At 36.2% G+C, this 21,655-nt stretch overlaps 1 protein-coding gene across 1 annotated transcript in view; it reads right to left on the reverse strand.

Moving 5' to 3' along the window:
• Nucleotides 1-21,655, reverse strand: part of LOC127804451 (transcription factor IIIB 60 kDa subunit-like) — a 158,805-nt gene that overhangs the window by 30,010 nt on the left and 107,140 nt on the right. The gene's annotated exons all lie outside the window — the stretch shown is intronic.

The following is a 21,655-nucleotide window of genomic DNA, read 5'->3' on the forward strand; positions in this document are numbered from 1 at the left end:
TTGATTACTTACCAAATGGATGATATTGATTTGGAGGAGGTTCAGTACTTATTACTTATGCATGAACAGCGGTTAGCTGTTAAGAATGTACCATCACCAGTAAATCAATTTGATTCGTTACATTCATCGATGAGTGTTAATATGGCATCACATTCATCTGGTGCATCAACTACTGGTAATGCTGGTTATAACCGAGGAGGATTTTCATCACGAGGCGGTGGTTCTGGTTTTAGAGGAGGTCAAGGCAGAGGTAGAAACTCTAATAGGCGGATTTCTTGCCAACTATGTGGTAAACCAGGACATTTCGTTGATAAATGCTATTTTCAGTTTGATAAGAATTTTACTCAAGCTAACCAAGGTTTTGGTCGGTCTTCTAGTGGTGGATTTAATACTGGAAACAACTTTGGTCCAAGTGGTGCTTATATGGCAACCTTTAGTGATTCTAGTGGAGGCAACACTCAGGACATGTGTTCAGAAATAGCTTTACCTTGTGACAGTGTTCCGAAACCTTTTGCTCCTCATTAGCACTGTTCTCCAAACTCTTCTTTATCCAATCTAGCATGGTTTGTTAACTCAGGTGCTACAAATCATATTACCTCAAGCCTTCAAAATTTGTCTTTACACACACCTTATCGTGGTGGTGATTACAATCGACAATGGTAAGCAATTGCCTATAACTCATATTGGTACTAGTATTTTACACACTCAATTGCCTCCTAATGCCTTTCTTTCCATTCCTAACATTCTGCATGTTCCTAGTATGTAGAAAAATTTTCTTAGTGTTTCTCAACTTACTAGAGATCATAATGTGGTAGCTAAATTCACTCTAATGTGTGTTTTGTTAAGGACAAATGTACTGAGAAGGTGCTACTTCAGGGACATCTTTAAGATGGGTTATATCGGCTTGTTTCAGCTTCTTGTTTAGCTGTGAACAACACTCCAGCTTCATCTCTAGCATCTTATCGTCCTAATTCAGCTTATGTTTCTTTGGATACATGTAATAGCAATAAATCATGTAATAGATAGGTTTCATTTTCTCATGAACTGTCCAAGAATGTAAATGTAGCTCAGCATTCTAATGTTTGTCAGGATTGGCACAATAGGTTAGGCCATCCTTCGTTGAATATTCTTCAAAAAGTATTGAATAAAATTGGAATTTCTTATTCTCCCTCCAATTTGTCATTTTGTGATTCTTGTAGAATTGGAAAATTACATCAACTTCCATTTCCTACTCATGAAATTACAGCTAGTAATCCTTTGTAGCTAGTATATTCTGATCTTTGGGGTCCAGCACCTATGTTGTCTATAGAAGGTTTTCAATATTATATAGTTTTTGTGGATGCTTACACTAGATACACTTGGTTATATCCCTTCAAGCTTAAATCTGATGCCTTGTTTGTTTTCTCTACTTTTCATAAGCTTGTTGAAGTTCGATTTCAAACTAAAATTCAAGCTTTTCAAATTGACAATGGAGGAGAATTTCGAGCTTTCTTACCCTATCTTCATGCTCATGGCATTCAGCCACGATTTACTTGTCCTCATACTTATCAGCAAAATGGTATTGCAGAAAGAAAACATTGGCATATCACTGAAATGGGCTTAACTCTTTTGTCTCACGCTAACATGCCTTTGAGGTTTTGGGTGGAAGCTTTTTCTACTACTGCTCATTTGATTAACATTCTACCGTCGTCTTCAATTCAGTTTAATACACCTTTTGAGAGGTTGTATCACAAGCCACCCAACTATCATTTTCTTCAACCGTTTGGCTGTGCATGTTTTCCCTTTTTTCGTCCTTAAAATAGGCATAAGCTTGATTTTCATTCTACCAAGTGTGTTTTTCTAGGATATAGCTCCACACAAACTGGTTATAAATGTCTTCATCCATCTGGTCAAGTTTATGTGTCTTGACATGTTCATTTTAATGTGCATGAATTTCCTTACTCTAATATTTTTCCTTCAGCTAATGCTTCAGTTCATGTGCCTTCTGTCATGGCATAAAATAATCTGTCTGCAGATTTCCTGTTGCCTATTTCTTCTTCATCTTTTTATTGTAGGTGTCCTCGAGTAGTTCAATCCTCTCCTGTATCAGTGCTTTGTCCTTCTAACACTACGACATCAGCTGCCACATTCTCTAGTCCACCCTTCAACCCAGTTGTTTTAAATTTCTCCTTACCAACTTCTCAACCTAGAATTCCAAAGTATAAGCTTCCTCATGCTCCTTCAATTCATCCCATGGTTACTCGCCTTAAAGCCAAACATCCTTCCTTTTCTACCTCTCCTATTGCCCTGGTAAGCTCACTTGAACCCAGTTCTGTCAGTGAGGCTCTATTAGACTCACGATGGGTCCAAGCTATGGAGGAGGAGTACACTGCTCTCCACCAAAATCATACATGGAACTTGGTTCCTTATTCAAAGGATATGAATCTCATTGGTTGTAAATGGGTTTTTCAGGGTTAAGTTTAAACCTGATGGATCCATTCAAAAGTATAAAGCTCGATTGGTTGCTAAAGGATTTTTACAAAATTCGGGTGTGGACTATGCAGAGACTTTTAGCCTAGTTGTTAAAGCACCCACAATTCAAGTGTTGTTTTCTCTAGTTGTTGCTTTTGTACAGCAAGTAGATGTTAATAACGCCTTTTTGAATGGTGATTTGGCTAAGGATGTGTTTATAGTGCAGCCAAAAGGGTTTGTAAATCCTGCTACTCCTACTCATGTCTGCAAATTAAGGAAATCTCTCTATGGCTTAAAGTAGGCTCCTAGGGCGTGGTAGAACAAGTTAAAGACAGCTTTGCTTGGTTGGGGCTTTGTTCAATCTATCTCATACGCTTCTCTGTTTATTAAAAGGATCGATGCTTATGTGCTTTTTGTATTAGTTTACGTTGATGATATTATTCTTATAGGATCTAATCATGTTGCTTTACAAGCTTGTATTCATGACTTGGATAAGCAGTTTGCTCTTAAAACCCTAGGAGCTGTTAATAACTTTCTTGGTTTTGAGGCTCATAGGAACAATAGTGGGCTATATCTTACACAGTCTAAATATGCTCTTGATTTGCTGAAAAAGACTGGTTTGGCAGATTGTAAACCGTGTGAGACTCCAATGAGTGCTGGTGTGTCATTAATTGATGAAGGAGAAGTGTTTGCTCGTCCAGCTGTATATAGAACCCTCATAGGCTCACTGCAATATTTGACCTATACAAGGCCATACATTGCTTTTGCTATTAATAAGCTAAGTCAGTTTTCAGCTTGCCCTAAATCTCAGCATTGGATTGCTTGTAAAAGATTGTTGAGATACATTAAGGATACAGTCGATATGGGTCTCTTTTTCTCTTCATCTCCTGGTGATTTGTCTTTGGCTGTGTTTACCGATGCAGATCATGCTAGTTGCAAGGTTACTAGAAGTACCAGAAATTTCTCTATGTATTTGGGTAGTAATCTCATTGTTTGGGGCTCTAAAAAGCAATTAGTGGTTGCTCGCTTAGTGGGAGAAGCTGAATATTGGGCTGTGGCTTTGAGAGTAATAGAATTGCTATGGCTCAAGTCTTTGTTTGGAGAATTGGGCTATCCAGTTGGTACGATTCCTATTGTTTGGTGTGATAACTTGGCTGCGAAAAGTATGGTAGAAAATCCAGTCTTTCATTCGTGAACAAAACATGTAGGTGTTGATGTTCATTTCGTTCGAGAGAAGGTTGAAAATGGAGAAGTAAAAATTTGGTATGTTCCTACATCAGATCAAGTGGCTAATATTCTCACCAAGAGTCTTCCTAGAGATAGATTCAAGTTGTTGTGCAGCAAGCTTGGGTTAATCAGTACTCCTATATGTGTTGATGGTGTTACAGCAGTCAAGAAGTTATAGGAGCTTGATTTGAAGGGGAGTGTTGAAGGTAATGAGGCATTGAGATAATGCCTTCCTTGATTTGAAGGGGAGTGTTGAAGATAATGAGGCATTGAGATCATGCCTTCTTCTTTAGTTAGTTATGAGCTGCCTATATAAAGGCAGCTCACGATGTGTTATGTGAGGATTTTATTTCTAATCAAATCAGTTTCCAGTTTCGCTATTCTCTTAGCCTTGGTTCTTAATTCTTCTACACTAGGGTTTACCATTCTTTCACTCTGTTCCACTCTATTCTTCTCCGAACCTTCTTCTTAAGTTACTCATTTCTCTCTCTATTCCCTATTTGCCTCTGTTCTTCTCTTTATTTTCTCCATGATTTTGTTGGAAGAAAGAACTCTGGATGATGCCATTTGTAGATTTAGAGTCAAGGTAGAGATTTGTGATAAATATAACTCAAAATTCTAGTTTATCTGTGGCTGGGTATCCTGATTTGACCGTGATGATGACTTTGAAGACTTCGAATTTGATTGTAATTATGATGTTATCAAATTTTATTTTCTGTGAGATTTATCTCATTTAGAGAAATATCCTCTTGCATTATCTTCTGATCAGAATAGATTTTCCTATGCACATCTATAGTTGATTTTATGTTTATAAATAGGTGCCCAAGCCACATGAAAAATATAGAACACGAGACTAACACATTGCAGTAATATCACTTTTGGTTGTAGCGATATTGGCTTAATGATATTTTAGGTATGTCAATATTACTTTTGTACTACCAATATTTGCTTAGTGATATTTTCGTGTGTTTGGTTGTTAGTTTGATTATTGCTTTGTTCAATCCATACTTTCGTAACAGTTGGGATAGCGATATATAAAGCTATGCCACAATTGTCAAGATTATCAAAAAAATATTTCAAGTTCCTATCATTTTCTCTATATATTCTCAGTTCCACTCTATTCTTGTCTAAATCTTCTCCCTAACTTATCTCATTTCTCTTTCTATTCTCGATTTCCCTATGTTCTTCTCTTTATTTTCTCCCTAAATTCTCTTCTTCTTCTTCTTCTTTGTTTTGAATAACAGTAGTGTCGTGAAGCTTAGGAAATAAACCTAGCTTTTAATATGTATAAAACCACTTAATTAAATCCATAGACTATACACCTATATATATATACAAATACAATGGGCCATGGATCATGGGCTCTATCATAGGATTAACCCTAGACTATAACCATATAACTCAACACTCTCCCTCAAACTGGAGCATATATATCATATGCGCCAAGCTTGCTACAAATATACTCAATTCGAGGACCCCTGAGAGATTTAGTAAAAACATCTGCTAACTGGTCATTGGAATTGACAAAATCTATGGTAATACAGCTAGATAAAATCTTCTCTCGGATTAAGTGACAATCTATCTTGATATGTTTGGTCCTCTCATGAAAGACTGGATTGGAAGCAATATGTAATGCAGCTTGATTGTCGCAAATTAATCTCATTTGTGATATCTCCCCAAACTTGAGCTCCTTAAGCAATTGTTTTAATCAGATAAATTCACATGTTACCAAGGCCATAGCACGATATTTTGCTTCGGTACTTGACCTAGTAACAACCTCCTGCTTCTTACTTTTCCAAGATACTAGGTTTCCTCCAACCAAAACACAATATCCTAAAGTAGACCGTCTGTCAGAAGGAGAACTTGCCCAATCAGCATCAGAATATCCGACTACTCAAGTATGACCCCTATCCTCATACAATAGTCCTCTACCGGGAGCTCCCTTCTTGTTCTTGAGAATCCGGACTACTGCATCCCAGTGGCTATCACAAGGAGACTGTAAAAATTGACTGACAACACTGACTGAGAAAGAAATATCTGGGCGAGTGATAGTGAGATAATTAAGTTTTTCGACTAACCTGCGATATCTTCCAGGATCAGCAAGAGGCTCCCCCTGTCTTGGTAAGAGCTTTACATTAGAGTCCATAGGAGAATCTATAGGTTTACAATCAAGCATCCCAGTTTCTTCTAGAATGTCTTAACACATACTTCCGTTGAGAGATAACAATACCAGAACTAGACTGAGCAACTTCTATGCCAAGAAAGTATTTAAGTAACCCCAAGTCCTTAGTCTGAAAATGATGGAAAAGATGTTTCTTCAACTGAATAATACCATCCTGATCATCACCGATAATAACAATATCATCCACATAGACAACCAAATATATACACCTCCCCTGTGATGTGTGTTTATAAAAAACCGAATGATCAGACTCACTACGAGTCATACCAAAGTCTTGAATAACAGCACTGAAATGACCAAACCAGGTTCGAGGAGACTACTTCAACCCATACAGTGAGCGATACAGTTTACAAACCTGCCTAGACTCCCCCTGAGCAACAAACCCAGGAGGTTGCTCCATATAAATCTCTTCCTGAAGCTCACCATGCAAGAAAGCATTCTTAATGTCCAGTTGATACAACAGCCAGTGGCGCATAGCTGCTATAGAGAGAAACAAACGCACAGATTACATCTTAGCAACAGGGGAAAAAGTGTCACCATAGTCAAGGCCATAAACTTGAGTATACCCTTTGGCAACCAAACGAACCTTGAGGCAATCAACCTGCCCATCAGGACCCACCTTGACAGTATAGATCCATCGACAGCCAACAAGAGATTTTCCTAGGGGTAAAGGAACCAAATCCCAAGTACCGTTGGAATGCAAAGCAGTTATCTCATCCACCATTGCTTGTCGCCACCCCTGGATCAGCAAGTGCCTCACTAACAGTCTTAGGTACTGAAACAAAGGATAAGGAAGACACAAAAGCACAAAAAGGAGACGAGAGACGGTGATAGCTAAGAAAATTATAAATGGGGTGAGGATTGTGAGAAGAACGGGTACCTTTCCGAAGGGCAATAGGAAGCAAATCCTCAGAAGACAAGACCGCGGCAAGTGGAGAGACTGGAGCAGGATGTGAGGCAGCAGGAGTCGCTGAAGTAGTAAGAGATGCGGGAGAAGGCGCAGGAGCAACATCTCCACCGGGAGGAGACCGAGGCTGATGATGCCGATGATAAACCTGCAATGGGGTAGAAGAAGGAACAGGGAGAATAGGAGTAGGAGGACTCGCGGCAAGAGGGATGGCCTCAGAAATGGGTTGACACTCGGAATGAGGCGAAGAGTAAAAAGGAGACGACTCAAAGAAGGTAACATCTGTCGAAAGAAAATAGCAGCGAGTGTCAAGAGAATAACACCGATAACCCTTCTGAAGGTGAGAGTATGGACAAAACAGATGCAACCAAAGACACATGGAGGAAGAATATATAATGGTTGATCAGGAAACAAGAGAGAGTGAGGAATCTGGTGATGAAGAACCGATGAGGGCATCCTGTTAATAAGATAGCAAGCAGCAAGGACAGCACAACCCAAAAGCAAAAGGGGACATGATGATGTAGAATAAGAGTGCGAGCAGTTTCAATCAAATGTCTGTTTTTACACTCAGCAACTCCATTCTACTGTGGTGTATATGCACAAGACGACTGATGCAAGATCCCTTGAGAAGACATAAAGGTAGTAAAGGGAATAGAAAAATACTCAGGGGCATTATCATTGAGCAATACTTGGACAGAGGTATGAAATTGCGTTTTGATTTCAGCACAAAAGGATTCAAAAATTGATAATAACTCAGAACAATTTTTCATTAAATATAACCATGTGCAACGAGAATAATCGTCAATAAACGTTACAAAATATTGAAAACTCAAAACATACATGACACGACTAGGACCCCAGACATCAGAATGAACTAGAGCAAACGGGGAACACAACCCGATTATTGACACGCTTTGGAAAAGAAGTGCGAGACTGTTTTCCAAGTTGACAAGTGTAACACCCGGTGTAACCGGTGTTAAGAGAATAGGAAAGGAAGTAAGTAAACTTCCAAAAATGCCCTTGAGGAAGTGATGATCCTTGAGATTGAGAATGCCCATGAGAAGGGTAATTTGGTAATTTGGATAGAGAAATCCAATAAAAGGGTATTTCGATAAATTAAAAATAATTCCTATGTGGAATTAGGTGTGTAAGTGAATAAAAATCCCAATTTGGTATTTATGAAGAGATATGTGGGATTAATAAATTCACAAATAGTATTTGGGAATTTTAGAGAGATTCCATGAAGGAAATTAATTTTGGAAATAGGGAAAATGGTGAATATTAAATTATTTGAGGAGAATAATTAAATTTTCCCTAAGTTAATGAATTAATGTGGTAATGCCACATGGAGGACCAAGATAAAGAATTGGAAGCCAAGTTTGTGTCTTAGAGTGACACTTGGCATAATCTTGGAAATTTAAGAGAAATTATATATGTGGATTTATGAGTTGGAGAAGGAATTAATTAAATGCAAAAGAAATGTTAAATAGTCTTTCAAGCATTTAATAAGAGGCATGATAATATGGATTAAAGAAAATCCAAAAGAAAATGGTAAATGGTCATCATTAATGCCTTGGAAAATAATGAGAGTTATTTAAATGGGAAAAAAAGTATTTATGTCTCTCAAATGTGATGTTGGAAATTAGTCCCATTAATTTAAATGGGAAAGAAATTATTTATGTCTCTCAAGTGTGATGGATGTGAAATTAGTCCCATTAATTTAAATGGGAAAGAAATGGAAATTAGTCACTCATTTATGAGTGAAAATGGGGAGATTAATTTAAATGGGAAATAAATATAAATTCAATGGATGAGATGTATTCTTGAATTAGAGAATAAATCCTATGGTGGGGATTTAAAGAGAAGAAATGGCATGGATTGCCATCCTAATAAAAGTGTGCTTTCTTTTAATGGTGGAGATGAAGTCTTGTAAAGACAAAGGAAATCCAATGGATGAGAGTAATCAAGACCAAAGCACATGGATTGTGCTTTCTTGTGTGGTTGGGATTTTCTTACAAAAAGCAAATGGAAATCAAGGGCTAAGATCAAGTCTTGAAATTGACATTTCAAGACAAGGGTAGTATTTAAAGGGAAAGTAAGCCCTTGTCTCAAGTTTTTGCCATTTCAAAGAGAGAAAGAAAATGAGAGGAAGGAAGAGTTGTCTTCGAAGAAGAAGAAAGAAATGAAGAAGGAAGAAAGAAGAGAGATATGAAGAAGTCTCTCATGGAAGAAATAAATGAAGAAAGGAAGAATGAGCTCTTAAGGAGAAGAGTGGGAAAATGAAGCTAAGTGATTCTTGAAACTTCAAAGAAAAGAAGAGGTTCTTGAGAAAGAACAAAGGTTGAAGGCAATGAAGCAAGGAGATTTTAAAGATTCAAAGAGAAGAATGATGTAAGGGATGGCCCCAAGTGGTGGAGGCCTTGCATTGCATTGTAAGTAGGTTGCATAAATCTTTATGTATCTTTTTGCATGCTTTACTTGTACATGAGACCTATGGCCATGGGAGTGGGAAAGAAGTGGTAGGTTGATGCCTCAAACCATGTTGGGTTGTGAGGATGGAATGACCTAACCATACTTGCATGTATTTGTTATTACATAGACTTGTTATGCTTGTATTTACTTTGCATATGCACCCTTATTGAGCTTAATAGCTCATGAGGTTTTTACCCTCACATGTAGGTTGTGAAAGCATGGTAAAGTAAAGGAAATGGTGGAATGGCATGTGGAAGCTTGGAAAGAAGATTCAAGTGTAGGTTATGGCTTATGGAAGCCTATGTTATTGTGTTTGAGTCATGAGATGTAAATTAACTTGATTATTAATGGTTGGTTAAAGCCTAAGATCATATGTGTATTGCATATCTTGAGAGTATTTGATTTTATATTAAGATGAGATGTTGGCTTATGGCATTTGAAGCCTAAGTTGTGATGTAAGTCTCATTGTTAAGGTATGTTGTAATAAATAAAGATTAAGAAGGGTTGTTTGAGAAATAAGGCCTTACAATGAGAAAAGTGGAGGATTTGATGCATTTGGAGGTGTGTGAAATTTCTGGAAAATTGGGAGTTGAGAAGCTAAAAAAAAAAAAAAAGAGAAAAAAAAAAATGAAGTGAAAGAGCAGCCAGCAGCTGGCTGCTGTAGCAGGCCGCAAGGCGGCCGCGCTCGCAGCCAGCCGCGCAGGCGCGCGCGCGGGAGGGCCGCGCGCGGCATGCGCGGCCAGCCCGCGCGGCCTGCGGCCAGCGGGGCCCCGCCGGCCAATTTTTTTAAAAAAATTGGAAAAATTGGGGAATTTTGGGGCATTTCTTAATTGAATTTGGGCCCCGGAGGAATTTTCAAAATAAATGAATTTTTCGGGCATTTTGGAGAAAAGGCCGAAAATTTAAAAATTTGAAAATGATGAGTTTTTCCTCCAAAATTTGGTGATCCATCAATGGAGTGGTTTAAATGGTGATTTTTTTGGAGCCCGATAAAATTCTTCGATAGAAAAGAATTAAATAAAATGAGAAAATGGCGATTGGGCGCCTGAAGGAGATTTTCTTTATAGCCAATGCGGTGTGGCTAAAGCCCAATTCTGCTAGTGAATCCTGGGATTCAACGAAGGGAAGGACGAGCCTAGTTCCCACCTAGGGCGTTTCTTCTTGAAACATGGTCCGCCCTTCATCAAAGACCGGGCAGGTGGACAATTCGGATAATTGTTCACGAGTAACACCCGTAAGTGGGAGCGGGGCGTTACAACAAGACTCACAATGAAAAGACGACAAACTAGATAAACTAGGGATCATCTTCTGAAACTTAGCCAAACTGGGATGTCCCAAACGATTGTGGAGAAGAGCAGGAGACTCAGTCACCGAGCAAGCAATAGGCGATGCAGGAAGGTTGAGATGATAGAGACCCTGCGACTCACATTCGACGCCAATCATCTGTCCCGTACCGCGATCCTGGATAGTAACAGAATGATCATCAAAGGTGATAGAACAATTTAAGGCACACGTAAGTTTACTAACAAAGACAAAATTAAAGGGATAATGAGAAAGATAAAGGACAAAATCTAAAGGCAAAGAAGGTAAGGGTTTGGCAGTGCCAATAGCTTTAGCAACCGCTTTGGACTCATTGGTTAATGTTACAAAATGTAAAGAAATAGAATTAGTAAAATGAGAGAACAAATGGGGATTACCAGAGATATGGTTAGAAGCACCTGAGTCTAGGACCCATGGTCCCAAAGAGGATGACTGAGCGGGACAGGCAGTGGAATTACTAGAGTGGGCGACAGAAGCAACTATGGATGAGGTTTGCTGGGACGTCTTATACTTGAAATACTCATCATAGTTAGCCCTAGTGAGAATGACAGATTGCGGTGGATGACCATCAAAGGACTCAGATCGAGAACCATCAGCATGAGCAACATTAACACGAGGAGGGCGGCCATGCAACTTAAAACACTGTTCCATAGTATGCCCCCACTTGTGACAATAGTTACACTAGGGGCGTTTGCCTCGATTACCACAATCTCAGCCCTGTTCGCCACTGCTATGAACCTAAGAAGCCATGACTGAATGATCACCTGCAGAAGAGGGAGGCATCGTAGAAACAGATGAAACCTGAAGAAGACGAGAATACACTTCATCTATAGTAGGTACAGTAGGACTAGCAAGAATTTGATCACGAACAGGAGTAAGCTCAAGACCAATGGCAGCAAGAGTACACACCATGAAGAACTTATCCTGCTGAGCTAGATCCTCTGCAGCAGTCTTACCAACAGGTAACAAGGAGTTAAATTCAGCTTTAATAGAGGCCATCCGACCAAGAAAATCAGGAAGAGTCAAACCCTATTGCCATAAACTGAACAAATTAGACACCACGGAATACAAGCGTTGAATGTCATTAGTGTATAACACCTTGGTCTGAGCCCACAATTCACAGCACGTGGTATAGTTAGTATAGATCAAATGAAGAGAGGGATCAATTGACTGCCACAGGAGACTGGACAACAGAGCATCAGCTCTCTGCCACTCGGGTTTGTTTGTGGTCACATTCTCGGCCTTGGTAGTTAGATGATCCTGTAAGCCTTGACCCATACACCATAGTTCAACCGCCTTGGACCAAGAGATATAATTGGAACTACCCATCAACTTCTCAGTAGCAATAGCTGGAGAGGGAGACAAAATACCAGAAAAGGAGCCAAATTTACTTGTACCATCCATGTTGGATAAAAAGGAGCCCTACAAGATCAACAAATCTGAAACCAAAGGGTGAAATAAACCAAAAAATAAAGGCTGGATGATCCAGCACAGAGAATAGATGCGCTGGAGCGACGGCAGATGGCGGATGCCGGTGACTGGCGGTCGCGGATGGCAGCGGATGGCGACGAAACCACCTGGGTTGGGATGGACTGAAGGAGGCGAGTCCAATGGTGAATACGGCGTTGCGATCGGAGCACTGGTGAGAGAGATCGGAACAAAAACGTCTCCGTGAACAGTGCGAGAGAGGCGGCGCATGGCGACGACAACGACGACAATCCTCCGAGGTTCAACAGATTGGAGGCCGGCGAACACAATGGCGGTGGTGGTGTGCGCAATCGATGGTCGGATGGTGAAGACCCGCAGCTGACCAGTAGCGCGCGTGGTAGAAACGCAGTGGGCGGCGACGGTGGTGGCACGACAGGATGCGGCGGTTGATGGTGACGCGACCGACGGTGTTCGTCGGTGATGTGGACGGCAGCGACGGCGACGGCTAGGGTTTGTATGGTGGCTGCTAGGGTTTGTATTAAAAAACTAGGGTTTATATTTTGGCTCTAATACCATGTGAAGCTTAGGAAATAAACCTAACTTTTAATATGTATAAAACCACTTAATTAAATCCATAGACTATACACCTATATATATATACAAATACAATGGGCCATGGGCTCTATCATAGAATTAACCCTAGACTATAACCATATAACTCAAACAAGTGTTATTACATCCATCATAGAAAGACCATATCATAGATGAAAGTTCACAAGTTTGAGTTGTAAAAACAGCCTTTTAGCAAAATAACAAAGGAAGGCTGCATGTGGATGCATCCCTCACAAAGGGGGAGCCATGTGCACTAGGTTGATGAAAAATAAAATTACAGATCAAAACAGTAATCTGTTAGAACAGGTAGGTTCTATGGCACACACCAAGAGGGGGGGTGAATTGGTGATTTTAAAAACTTGATTTAAAACTTTGAAATCCTTTTGATGGAAAATTCGATGCAAGTGGGGATTATTGAATTGCTTGAAATAATAAATGAAATAAAACCACAAGCACAAGAGAAGAACACAAATGATTTATAGTGGTTCGGCTTAACCCAAGCCTAATCCACTACCTTAGCTCCTCACTAAGGATTTTTCAAACCATCCACTAAGACCCCCTACTTAAACCAAGTAGGTCCTCTAGTCCAAGACTAGGAATTACAACCTCCCACTCAAATGGGCCCTCTAGCTACACAAGCTAGGAAAATAACAACGATACAAATGAAAGAGAGAAGCTAAGAGTTAACACTCTTAGTCACAAGTTCTCTCACAATGAAAACTAGGCTTAAGAATAGATTTACAATGATAGAACGAAGCCTTGCATAGAAAAATATAAAATTGAAAGCACAGAGAACACTGTAAGCTCAAATAAAATGATTTCCAAATTCTAGATCATCTCGTTTCCGTCCATTAGTCTCCTCTTGATCATCTATGACATGTATATATAAGTGTCCCACGAAGTTGAAGAGAAATATAGCCGTTTGGAGCCGTTGGGATTTGAAAAAATAGCCGTTGGAACTTTCTGCAAAAAGAAATAGTCGACAGAAGAAATATATAGTTGACTATTTTTACAACTAAAGCAAGAAATAGTCGACAGACAAAATGAATAGTCGACTATTTTATAACACAAAATTTCAATAGTCGACAGACACATTCCAATAGTCGACAGATGCTGAGATATGAAGAAATTTTTGGAACTTATGAACAAAAATAGTCGACAGATGCTAAAATAGTCGACAGATGCTTAAATAGTCGACAGAACATCAAAAATAGTCGACTATTTTGAAGCATAGTCAACAGAATGAACCTGATAGTCGACTATTCTTTAGAAAAACTTGAATTTTCAATACATCCTTATTCGATTCTTTTAAAACCTCATTTTGATTATCTTGAAAGCAAGTTGAGATTATCAAAAGTATATTTTGAAACAAATCACTCTCAACAAGCAAGTTTTTCAAATCACTCTCAACCATACTCAATATTTCTTCTATAAGTTTTCATATATTACTTCAAAGCTTATATACTAAAAATTCATTTTCTCATTCATATAATCCACATAGTAGAAATTGATTTTCATATAGACATTTATCAAAAACCATTCATATAGACATTTATCAAAACCATTTCATTTCCAAGAGATATTAGATATCAAAATACCAAGAGATAGTTTTCTAAAATGAACACACTTTCAAAAACATGTTCTAGTTGGTCTTTTGCCTTAGAATTGTTTTGACCAACGATTTCAAGGAGATTCTTTTTAGATCGTAAAACTTGTTTATGCTAATCTCCAACTAATATAAAAGATCATAGATCAAAGCACTTTGAAATTGATTTTTGTTTCCAAACCATATGCTTTGATTGAGAAAAAAATACATTTGAAATTTTTCATCATCAAAACTAAACACAAGATCATCAAAACTAAACACAAGAGTAAAATATCAATCTCCCCCTTTTTGATGATGACAAAACTTAAAATCAATTTCAACATATATCTCTCCCCCTTTTTGTCATAAATCAAAAAAGGTAAGTCTTTTGAAAAAATGGACTCTTCCTGGAATCAAAAGATAATCTCTCTCCCCCTTCTAAACTCTCCCCCAATGATAGTTTGAAAAACTTCATTTTGAAATAAAAACATTTCAAACGATTTCACAAATCTTAAAATAGATAATCTCCCCCTTAAGCCAAAATCTTTTCAATAGAAAGGAATTGGAGATAAACATAATCAAGTAAAGATAGTTTTCAAAACTAGAGATAGCTCCTCCTTAAGATGACATTGTTAATATCAAACATAATTTTTGAGCACGTCATATATATATATATAAAAAAATTTCATGAGATGCCAAAAAAGAATTTTCATACCATATTGCGAACTCATGATCATATCAGAGCTAATCTATATCTTTCAAAGAAATCACTCATATTTAAACAATCAAAGCACTAGATCAAATGCATAGCCATTCGTCATATAAGAGGCATATACATTAAATGATAAATATAGGAGTGAAATAAATCATTTCAAGCAAATAGAAAGACTCTCTTTGAAAAAGACTCCCCCTTAAACTTATACGGGAGGTTTTAAGATATAAAGACATTTTTCATATAAAAATAGAATAGTAATTTGTCTCAATTCAAATGATTTTCACAGGAGTAAAATATAACAATGATCATAAATTTGAGGAATGAACCACATGCACTCACATATATATTCAAAGAATAAGTGGTCATCCAAAAACATAAATCTAAACAAGTTATGGCAAATTTAATGCAAGACATATTAAGGATAGGCTTTAAGAACATACATTTGTCTTTTGATAATATTAGCCATACTTGTAATCACATAGGATCATTACATATAGATAACTTCAAGAAGCAAGATGATCCTTTAGCAAATAAAGCGTGATTTTATACTCAAGTATTCATTTGTCACACAAAGATAATCAAGCTATTTCATACCAGAAAAATAGCATTATAAATGATTCAAGACATGAATACTATATGCCATCAAGAATATATCATTTATCAATTTTTTGAGATCTAAGAAATTGGCGGCGAAGCCCTTTGATTTAACCAATGATAGATTTGAAAGACATGAAGGATCTAAACTTCTTTGAATCAAAGGTTTCGAAATAGAATGATATGATGTTTCGAAACTTCTTCAAATAAAATCACTAGAACTCAAGGATTGATAGGGATTTATCTAGAAAATGATTTCCAATAGATTTGGACATGATACCAATTGATATTTTCTTTTTAAGCAAGATTCCTTGAATTTTTGCTAGGGCTATAGCATTTGTATTGGCACATTTGATTTGGAATATTGTGGGGATTTATGCCATAGTCTTTTTGTTCCATCCATAAGATTTGAGCAACTACATATTCACTTTTAGTGAAAGAGAATAAAATGGAAATTCACTTTCTTCTAAACAAAGACACTAGGAATTTTCTTAAAACTTGATATGGATCACTAGTGTTCTTTTTAGCTATTTTGCCTCCAAAATGGGATTTCTTAGGATTGGATTAAAGTCTAGCACATAGGCAAACACTAAACATGATGTTCGTCCTAGTTGCTATCAAATGTAGTAAAAGTCCAATCATATTTCTATATAGCTCATTTTCCACCATTTGGCATTTCTCATAATTGTCTAGGCTTGATGTACTATTCTTTTGAGATGCAGCTTTTCGAAAATATTAAATTTCTTAAGAAGATATAATGTTTGCTTAGACATAAGGATCCCTTCATCTTCTTTATACTATACTTATCTCAAGTTCCCTTTGCATTAGATTGGCAACTTTGATTCCATAGGGATTTATTTGAAGATGCTGCATAAATCATTTGTAAATTCATAAAATGTCCTTATTATCAGGCTTAGAAACAATGTTTTATCTATTTGTCCTCTTTTAGATTTTCCTCTAGAATAAACTTGCTAGGACTTTCATATCATGACTTAGGGCTTGTTTTAAACAATATACTTCCTTTGAAAATTTGAACATATGATCCTTTCATTGAGAATTCTCAAAACCAAGAGAATTTATCTACATATACTTCCTCATTTTTAACCATTCAAAAATGCACTTTCAATATTCATTTGAAATATCTTAAACTTCTTATGACATGCACATGCCAATGATATTCTCAATGCTTCTAACTTAGTTATGAGGGCATAAGACTCATTATACTTAATTCATTTTTCTTGATTGTACCCTTTAGCTACTAATCTAGATTCAATTCTAATTTTGTTTATAAGACCCTTTTGGTTACTATGATTGGGTGATCTTTAGGTCTTGGAACCAATTGCATACACCACTTCTTTCAAATTTATTTAGCCCTTCTTGCATAGCCATAAACCAATTTTCATCCATTAGAGCTTCCTTAATATTTTTGGGTTCTATTTGAGAAATAAAGCAACACATTTTCTCATTTATAACCATTTAAAGATGCACTCTTGACATTCTTTATGTAGCTTAAAAGATTTGTGGCATGCAATGCCAACAACATTCTTATGGATTCTAGTCTTGCTATGGGAGCATAGGTTTCATCATGATCTTCCCCTTTTTCTTGACTAAACTCTTAAGATACTAATCTAGCCTTTTCTAAACACCCATTTGGTTTGAGAATGGAAATAAGAATTTTTATAAGAGGGTGGAAAATTTGAAAAGAATAATAATAATTTTTTTTTTTAAATCTTTTTCAAATGAAGGAATGTCACCGGTGAAGGCCACGGCTTTGTTAAACCTCAAGACCTTGAAATGGCACGATGAGGTATCAACCGTATAAAGACAATCCCTTTTTGCAAGTAATAAACTTAGATTTGAAATACAGAGAGACAAGTTTTGAAATATAAACAAAGAGGTTTCAAAATAAAGTTTTTGTTTATGATATTTCTATTTGAGATAAGAAGGTTGCAACTTTTCATTCATTTATAATGGATGCCCTTGTCCTAATACCTTTGGAAGGATCTCCAATAATGTCATTTCTCTACAAATTTTTCCTTTTGAAAATGATTGTTCTTTCTTTTCATGGACTATGTTTTCTTCATTAAACATTAACATTAAATCACAATCTTCACTAGGAATTGAATCTTTAACACTATCTCACTTCATCAACTATAACTAGAAAAGATTCTTCTACAGTTAGAGTTCTATAATTAAATACTCTATATGCTTTACTTTGAGTAGAATATCTTAAGAAAATTCTTTCATCACTCTAAACATCAAATCTTTCCTAAAGAGTTTTTACCATTGTTAAGGATAAAACATGTACTACCAAAAATATGAAAATATGAAATATTTGGTTTATAACTCATAGGGGTTTTCTTTAAGATAGGCTTTATAGAAATCCTATTCAACATATAGCATGAGGTGTTAATGGCTTAGACTAAAAAGGAATTTTATCACATAGCACAATTCTAGCCATTTATTGTAAAGATCTATCTTTCTTTTCAACTACCTCATTTTGTTCTAGCACTAGAAAAATATGACCAATATCATTTTTCTTCACAATAGTGTTTGAATTGCTCATTTCAAAATTTTCCCCACGATTGCTTTTAATTTCTGAAATACATATATTTTTGTCTCTTGAAAATATTTCAAATGACCTAAATATCACTTTTATATGCAAGAAACATTAGCAAGTAAATCTAGACAAGTCATCTACAATGACAAGAGCATAAGGTTTTCTATCTATGGTTTGGGTTCTCATTAGGTCTAAAAAGATCTAAACGAAGTAGGTTTGGAGACTAAGAGGTTGAGACTTCATTTGAAGGTTTAAGAATTACACTTAGTTGTTTGCCTTTCATACCTATACCACAAATGTGGTCTTTTCAATATTTGAGCTTGGGCAATTCTTCAACAAGATCATGTTGGATAGATAGTCAACAACATTCATGCTCACATGACCTAGTCTTTTATGACATAGCCAAGTTTTGAAGGCTTAAATGATATACTTATTTGTTAGCCTTTCATGGATGCCTCACAAATATTTTTCATATTTAAGCTTTAGGCAATTTCTCAACAAGATCATGTTTGGATAGATTATAGGAGCATATTCATATTTGCATGACTTAGTCTATTATGCCATAGATAAATATTTGAGATATGGATTATACTGGACATTTCTCTTATACTAGACAAGAATAAGTCTATGCACAAATTCTATCCTATTTTCTATGATCTTTATTTTATTTGTGACAAGATATTTTCACATGAATTATCATTAAAGCATACTTCATATCTTTATCACATAATTGACTTATGCTAGCTAGGTTATGCATAGGAGCATTTATCAAGAAAGTATTTCTAGCATATATCAACAAACTTCGTTCTTCCCTCACTCAATGCACATATCAAAACATAATAGAGTGCAAGCATATCATTCATTTTTATCAAGAACTAATAAGCATAGGGAGTTAAGGGATAGAAGCATACCACCAAGATTTTGATTAATAAAATCTTTCTTACACTTGGTTGGCAAAATGAGGAGTGATCTTCTTGTCCACTTCCTCCTTCCTTCATGCTTGATCCATCCATAAAGATTTCTCTTTAAAGTTCATTTGGATGTCAAGCAACCTACATAAACACTATCCACAAGCTTTTGGTGCCCAAACCACCTTGGGTTCACCCATGTTAGCATAGAGCTCCTCCTTAGGAACCCAAACTTGTTTTAGCTTATGTGGATGTTTTGTTATGAAACCTTTATGTTCAAAATGATACCAAAGACTAGGATGTGTAGCAAAGGGTTTTCGTTTGAAATTCATTTTCCTTTTATCCTTATGCACATTCCTCTTAAAATGATCATTTTTAGGTTTCAAAACATACTTGGATCCTTAGGGTTTAATATTGGAAACAGTAGACACCTTAGTTCCCTTAGGAATCCATTTCAAATTAGGACCACTAGTTGATTTCCTTTTAAAAGGAAAACAAAATGCAATGTGGCCTTTCTTGCAACAATAAAAACATTTAATATCATGAGAGGTGTGTGAAGGTGAGCTTTTGACATTAGCTCTTTGACTAATAAAATTTTGAACACCTATTTCATGATCATAAGAATTTGAAATCTCCTCTTTTAAAATGGATTTCTCATTTAATGCACTGTTCGAGGATTTCAATTCAAATTCTTCCAAAAATTTTTCCTTTAAAAATTCTTTATTGGAAGTAATCAAATATTCATTCTTAGATTTTAAAACTTCCAATTCTTTTGACAGTAAATCTAATTTCTTTTTAACAGTTTTATTTTTCAAACATAGATTTTCAAAATTTTCATATAAATCATTCAAAGCATTCAATAACTCTTCATTTGAAAAATCATTCTCACTATCATCAACATAAGCATACGAAGAACTAGACTCATGATCATTTTCAATATCATTACAATCATTAAAATTGACAGTAGAAGTAGAGGTTACCTCCTCTTCTTCATTTACCATGAGGCACGTGTTTGAGCTTTCTTCACTAGAGGTATGGGAACTTTCTTTCTCCTCTATTTGTTGATGATTCAATAAATTTTTAACCTGTAAATTTTCATCAACATGCTCACAAGACTTGTCAGAGAGATATAATGAATCAAGAGTACTCAATATCTCTTTAGCACTAGAGCACTTAGAAATTTTTGCATAAACATTTTCCAGTAAAGCTTGATGCAAAATTTTCATAGCTTTGATATTTAAAACAAAACTATTTTTATCATCTTCACTCCAAACGGATTTTGGTTTTGAAACAAATCCTTTTTCTACAATATACCACAAATTAAAATCAATAGATTGCAAGTAAATACAAATCCTTTTTCTTCAAAAATCATAATAAGAACCATCAAAGTACGGTGCCACATTTGTAGAATAACCTTCCTTAAGAGCCATGGATCTCTCCTTAGGTTGTTAAACCTTGAAACAGGGAGTTAGGCTCTGATACCAATTGTTAGAACAGGTAGGTTCTATGGCACACACCAAGAGGGGGGGTGAATTGGTGATTTTAAAAACTTGATTTAAAACTTTGAAATCCTTTTGATGGAAAATTCGATGCAAGTGGGGATTATTGAATTGCTTGAAATAATAAATGAAATAAAACCACAAGCACAAGAGAAGAACACAAATGATTTATAGTGGTTCGGCTTAACCCAAGCCTAATCCACTACCTTAGCTCCTCACTAAGGATTTTTCAAACCATCCACTAAGACCCCCTACTTAAACCAAGTAGGTCCTCTAGTCCAAGACTAGGAATTACAACCTCCCACTCAAATGGGCCCTCTAGCTACACAAGCTAGGAAAATAACAACGATACAAATGAAAGAGAGAAGCTAAGAGTTAACACTCTTAGTCACAAGTTCTCTCACAATGAAAACTAGGCTTAAGAATAGATTTACAATGATAGAACGAAGCCTTGCATAGAAAAATATAAAATTGAAAGCACAGAGAACACTGTAAGCTCAAATAAAATGATTTCCAAATTCTAGATCATCTCGTTTCCGTCCATTAGTCTCCTCTTGATCATCTATGACATGTATATATAAGTGTCCCACGAAGTTGAAGAGAAATATAGCCGTTTGGAGCCGTTGGGATTTGAAAAAATAGCCGTTGGAACTTTCTGCAAAAAGAAATAGTCGACAGAAGAAATATATAGTTGACTATTTTTACAACTAAAGCAAGAAATAGTCGACAGACAAAATGAATAGTCGACTATTTTATAACACAAAATTTCAATAGTCGACAGACACATTCCAATAGTCGACAGATGCTGAGATATGAAGAAATTTTTGGAACTTATGAACAAAAATAGTCGACAGATCAAAAGGCATAGTCGACTATTTTTACTCGATAGTCGACAGATGCTAAAATAGTCGACAGATGCTTAAATAGTCGACAGAACATCAAAAATAGTCGACTATTTTGAAGCATAGTCAACAGAATGAACCTGATAGTCGACTATTCTTTAGAAAAACTTGAATTTTCAATACATCCTTATTCGATTCTTTTAAAACCTCATTTTGATTATCTTGAAAGCAAGTTGAGATTATCAAAAGTATATTTTGAAACAAATCACTCTCAACAAGCAAGTTTTTCAAATCACTCTCAACCATACTCAATATTTCTTCTATAAGTTTTCATATCTTGCTTCAAAGCTTAT

The sequence above is a fragment of the Diospyros lotus genome, chromosome 6 (genome assembly GCF_014633365.1).
Source record: "Diospyros lotus cultivar Yz01 chromosome 6, ASM1463336v1, whole genome shotgun sequence".
Lineage (NCBI taxonomy): Eukaryota > Viridiplantae > Streptophyta > Magnoliopsida > Ericales > Ebenaceae > Diospyros > Diospyros lotus.